At 38.1% G+C, this 6,231-nt stretch overlaps 1 long non-coding RNA gene across 1 annotated transcript in view; it reads left to right on the top strand.

Annotated features, from left to right (window-relative positions):
- LOC139828012 (uncharacterized) overlaps positions 1–5,893 on the top strand; it is a 41,099-nt gene extending 35,206 nt beyond the window's left edge. Inside the window, exon 5 of the long non-coding RNA XR_011739173.1 lies at positions 4,637–5,893. This is a non-coding gene — a long non-coding RNA (uncharacterized lncRNA). The remainder of the gene's footprint in view (positions 1–4,636) is intronic.
- Positions 5,894–6,231: the final 338 nt, after the last annotated feature.

The raw sequence follows: 6,231 nt of genomic DNA, 5'->3' as shown, positions 1-6,231 counted from the left end.
TTTTTTTTCTTCTTGAATCACAGAAAGTGGATTGTGTATAACTCAGCTAGCATTTAGAAACTCCTGCATGATGAGGTTTTCAAATAAATTAATATTATACAATGTAAAACATCTTGGGACCATGGAAAGAGTTACACTGCATACGAAAGTTTGTCAACAAATTTTTTTTTCTATTGACACACCTCTACATTAAGAAAAACTTTACATTGGAAAATAGAAAATTTAGCTTCAGTCTCCGTGTCTTGTGAGCTTACAAATACCATATTACAAAATAAATGTAATATAATGAAGTCCATTTTGAAGGACAGAAATGTAGCAAGAGTAGCATAAATAGAACTCCAAACTTTAAAAAATCAATGCCTGTGTAAAAAAAAAAAAAAAAAAAAAAAAACACACATAAAATCTCATTTCTATTTTATTGTATTTTATTTTATTGTATTGTATTGCATTTTATTTTATTTCCACATTCATTGTACAGCTTCTGGGCAGAAGGAAAAAAAAAAAGACACTATGAAGGTTTCCTCTCTAATGTTTTCTTTTTTTTTTCTTTTCCTATGAAACATGTTGAATCAGCTCACACACGTGCAGGTTGATTTCCCTCCCTGATGCCCAGAGCTCAATACCTCCTGCTTCCTTCCAGCAAACTTCATTTCCTTTGTAGGTTCAGGGAACGGTCCTCTCACTGGCTTTCTGCCCACAGAAGGAACTGAAGCTTATAAACACATGTGCCAGTTAGAGTTGATATTTCAAAAAGTCCTTCTTCAGGATATCTTTGTGCCTTTTTTCGCCATTTACACCCTTTGGTTTGTCCCACCAAGGGTTTGACCTTCTGGCATAAACGAGAAGTTTTATGGCTTTAAAATGATTTAAGACATAAGCAGAACCAAAGATGTCTCCCTTAATTTTGTACTGAGGCTTTCACATTTAGTAGTTCTCTCACCTGTGCAGTACATTTGGCTGGTTTTGGACATAGTAAGATTTCAAAGCAATGATCCAAATCCACGAAACAAAGATTCTCCTCCTTATCTCTGTGCTTAACACTTCAACTGATTCCTCTTTCAAAGGTCATGAATTACCTTACAGAAATCAGGGCTACATTGACTTCCTTGATCCCAATCTGCTAGGCTGAAAATCTTGGTTACAGAAAATGGAATAGCTGTTGAGTTGCAGAAATTCACAATATTCCTTTGGCATGTACTTTTGTAACCTTGAAAGGCCAAGAAGACTCATAGCAATCAATAAGACCAAAAATTCCTAAGCTTGCTAAAATTCTTCTTAGGAAGTAAAATAGTCACGGCATTTTGAAGTATTCCTATATTTACTTCAGAATTGCTTGTGTTCTGATCATATACCATTTTGATCATATGTTTTTTTTTGATGTGAAAAGTGACTTGAGATAAACAGAAATCGAAGAAGGGTTAACACAGTCTAATTAATTTTAAAGCATTGTTGATTTCGTAGAAGGCATAACTGCAGTTAAAGTTTTAAAGTATTTTATTTTATCTAATGTTTGTTGTACTGTGTCACTATGAAATTAGTAGAGGGTGAACCAACTGAGGAAAAACACATATTTTTTCATTCACCTGTGAAAGGACTTTCCACCCCTCTGAAACCTAATGAATTGCAGTCATCCACTCAGCTTCAGAGAGTATGCGCTCTTCAATCTCTAGTTGTTTATTAGAGCATTTTCATGTTGCTTTTTTTCCACAGAGAAGAGTCTAGAAAATGCTGGAGGTGTAAGTTCAGCCTTTTCTGGGCAGTGAGACAAACCTAGTGGCCTGCATGACTCATCTACACAGCTTTACTCATTCGAGGACAAAAAAAAAAAAAAAAAAAACAAAAAAACCCAACAAACAAACAATAACAAAAGACAAACTAAATCTTTGTTCTGGTTTTGAAGTACATTATGGACTACTGGGATGACACGAGTTACCTTGCCGTTTAGCTAGAAAATAATTTCACATGACTTGACTGTAACCTCTGGACTCTTCTGTGATTGAAGTTACATCACTGAATGAGGCTGGTTTTGACTCCTGTGCATGATTTCGAGCTCTATATTCTACCTACTAATTACAGAGAACTTTCAGGTGCCAGGCACAGATTTCTCAGGTTACCCAGACTTATCCAACTGTACAGCCTCACACCTGGCTTGGGAGGAGCAGTAGTTCGACAGACTCACACACTGGCATCGTGGTATGGAGATGGGTGATGGGGAGTTGGACAGCACAATGAGGACACGGCTAAAACAAAAGGGAAAACTCATTGTCATGGGATGCTTGGGGCAGAGTTGAGGGGGGACACCCCTGGGCAGAGCTGTGGTTGCAGTCAAGCCGGGGAGCTCATGTGGTTTGGGGATCTTGTGACCGGCTGAGATGGGAGAGGAGCATGTGTCACTCTAATGTGTTGAAGGGGCCACGTGTGTTCGAATCTCATGCTGGCAGGGAATCTGAACAAGCCTCTAGATAGCCACCTGGATAGACTGAAAGATCAGGCTATCTTACAGTTAATTTTGTTGGGTGACATCTGTTTTAGGCACTGTTTTAAACCCGAGAGGAGTGTGGTCAAAGACAAACAGAAATTTCCATTATGTTTAATCAAAGGTAAATTGACTGCGGAGAGTCATTCTCTTACAGAAACCTGTCAATCTATGTATCATGGAATGGTCAATGACAATCAAAAGATTAAATTCTAGGGGAAGAAACTATATTTTTGGTACCAGCTGGACAATAACTATTTTTATTAAAACAACAAAATTTTAAATTTCAGTTTCAAATTTCCGGGGAAAATTCTTTTCCCTTAAAAAAAAAAAAAAAAAAAGAAAAAAAATCCTCTTGCTTGAAGTCAGAAGAAAAAGTCAGAATTTCTCATGACATAAAGTACCCTCAAAATATACCCATAGTAAGCTTCAATTTTTTTTTTTTTTAATAACTACAGAGCTTCCAGGTTAGGGTATTTTGTTATCTTGCTAAATTCAAAATATTACAGCTGAACTGAAGTGCTTCAACTGTAGAAAAACAAAGCACTTCAAGCTGATGAAATGAAGCATTCTGATATTTTTCCACTGAGGAATTTAGGTAAAATGCTAGAATCCTAGTGAGTGTCCAGACAGCAAAGAGCCAGCAATGGGCTGCAGAAGGATGCAAGGAGGGAGAGCACATTCTGGAGCTATAGAAATAAATGGAGTGGAAGGCTGACAAGAGCTTTTTACTTGTCGGTCTTAAGGAACCTTGTGTGAAAAGACACTTTAAAAATACGCATTGCTAGGATTCTCTTTCTCTGTTATTGTCTTTATGCTGCCATGAAATATTTTAGGTTGTTACAAAGAAATAAATGTACAAAGAGTGAAAATAGACTGCTCTCTTCCCGTGTCCAGGTCCCAGCAGCTTACTTGTCCCATATATGAGCCTCTAACAACTACATGATCTTTTACTGTTTATGCCAGTTGACCTACCCTAGAGAAGGTGACATAATACCTATGCACAGAATATGTACAATAAAAACCTAGGTGCATTTCCGCAAGCCCTCATTCTCTGAGCTCCTTGCTGACTTCTGGTGAAGGGGAATAGTCAGTGGCAGACATGCTACTGGCTCCAGCATTCACTGGGTCATTAAGCCACCACTCACTGGGAAAATAACTGTTTTCATCACCTCATTTTACTGAAGATCTCAAAAATGTACTGTTTAGCTTTGCATCACTGCCATACTGAATTGACTCCCTTCATTGCACCTGCCATAGACTGTCAGAGGACTGGCAGTGAGCTTCATTCCCTGAAAGATTCAATATTGCTGTTGTAGGTTGAAGCCAGCACACTTAGCGAGGCTTAATCTTTTTCTCAACATGTGGCTTTAGAGGCCTTAAAATCACCTGTCAGCTCAGTTTGTCTTTCTGAACAGGATCAAATGGCCAAGTTGCAGGAAAACCTCAGCCAACTTTTTCCTTCTCAAAACTGTAGATTCCCATTAAAAATCATTGTGTCTCATAGCATTTAAGGCTCAGCCAATATTTATGATTCTCCATTACCTTTTAATTTGAACCCTCTGAACAAAATTTATTCTTCAAGGCTGGAATGTGATACTGTGTTACTATAAAAGATAGAAGTGCAGATTGTTATTTAAACTAAGGGTCTTACTTTGTCAATAAACATCAAAGTATGTTAAAGTCGATACAAACACAATGCAGATGCCCTGGAAAGGCATTTCATATTATCACAGTAAAGGGATGAGGTCTTTGTAGGGTGTGTGAGTCTCACAGATTTATAGTAATTTGATTTTTTCCTTTAAGGCCCTGAGTCCTGACATCAGATGAACACAAAAGATACTCAGCTTTCCAAAAAAAATCATTTCTAGCTTTTGTGTTTGCAGGATATAATTTCCAAAAAGGATCTTAGAATTCAGGTTATTTGTTACAATATTATTATAATTAGCTCATGATTAGGGGCAACATTGTAGAATTTTTTGTTTTGTATCTGAAAAAAGATGTCGAAAATACTAGCAAATATTTTCTTGCATAGTGACTTTAAACAAAGATTACAGTGGGGCTAATGCATTGTTTCTGATGTAAGTATATAATTTCTAACTGTATAGTTCCTCTAAAGTATTGATGCTAAATGCTAATTATAGTGACTCTTTTTAATAGGTGAAAATACATCTCAGATTATGTCCCAGGCAGAAAGCTGATGAGGAAGAGAAGTTCAAAGCTACAGACACAGAAACTGTGCTGCTTGCTTCCTGTTTACTGCTTTCTAGGAGAAAACAGGTGGCAAGTAATTCTGAAAGGCCAAGAAGATGGTAAGAAAAAAAGCAGGAGCCCTGGCGCTGTCCTTTCCGCTGTTTGAGGGGACATAAGCTACTACCAGTATACTCTGGAGGTGAACTCCTACAGGCTGCGGCCAGACTGCAGCCTTCAGTATGTTGTTATTCCCCATTTGATGCACAAAATGCCAATACAAACTCTGTCTTTGCCAGATTATACATTTTCAATGACATGTATCTTTAAACAACTCTGTAGAAACGGACAAACAAGGCAGATTTTTCAATAAAAGTTTATGGACCTGTATTGTTGCAGACTGTAGGAGCTGTAACCTGGTGCTGTCTCCCAACTGTCATGCCGTGGAATAGTTGCACATGACACTGAAGAGAAGAAGAAAAAAAGAAATATAAAAAAAGGGGGAGGGGAGGGCAAGAGAAGTTTTTGAACTGAGGATGGAACTCTGTTTTGTGCAATCCTTCCTCTAACATGCTGTAGACTCTAGATGCTATGATGCCAGATTATCTTCTCTGTTATTCCCATTTATATGATGCGTTTTCCTGGCCAGAGGATCCTGACTTGGGCATCCAGCTGGGCTGGGAGTGGATGGTCTGTGCTGGAGGGCTGCTGGACACAGGAGCAAGCATTCATTCTCACCTTCCCTGCTGTTTCTTGGCATGCAGCCTGTTCCCGTGACATTATCTGAAACTGGTCATGGAGGTTTCTGGTTTATTTTTATAGCAATATTTTCAAGCAATTATCTTCCAACTTGTAGCTATAGACCTTTATGCTCTCAATCTAACAAGGGCTTGTTTCTGTAAATCCACTTGTTTAAGATTTCCCTCATGTGTGCACACTAAACACATTGTTAACCTTGACAAGCAGTTAAACACTTAACCAGCACTGCAAAATTTCAGCTCATTTTCAAGTGTTGTAAGCCTTCATTTCTCCTGTCTGTTCTGTAAGCCTGGCACGGCAAGGCAATAAAGGAAGGAATAAAACATCTAGAGCCAGCAACTCAACTGTTTGACATCAGTGCAGCTCCTCCACAAAGTCAAGGGGACTATAAACACTCACTGTCTTTCATAGGTTTATATGTATTTTATTTCTCTCTCATTTCTGCCGGGGTGTGGGTGTGTGGTTGTTTTGTTTTGAAGACACTATCTTTATTTAAAAGAGTATTAACAGCCTATTAGTCAATATTAATTTTTTGTGTGTTTCAAGTAGCATAGATACCTTGCATAAATGCAATTATCTCATGCTAATAAAATCTATTAGAGATCACGCTGGCCAGTGTGTTTTACATCTTCACAATGGACTAAAAATCCAGGCTGTGATTCTGTATTACACTACTGTTTTATAGCTACTGTAACTCAAAGTATTTGGCTGGAGATGCAGAAGAACAATCTGAAGATGAAGTGAGCCAGGCCCCCCTTCACTGGGCTTGGTGCCCCAGAATATGACATGCAATTCACATGGTAGCC

Source organism: Patagioenas fasciata, chromosome 5, assembly GCF_037038585.1.
Source record: "Patagioenas fasciata isolate bPatFas1 chromosome 5, bPatFas1.hap1, whole genome shotgun sequence".
Taxonomy (NCBI): Eukaryota; Metazoa; Chordata; class Aves; order Columbiformes; family Columbidae; genus Patagioenas; species Patagioenas fasciata.
This window is presented reverse-complemented; position numbering and strand designations above follow the sequence as displayed.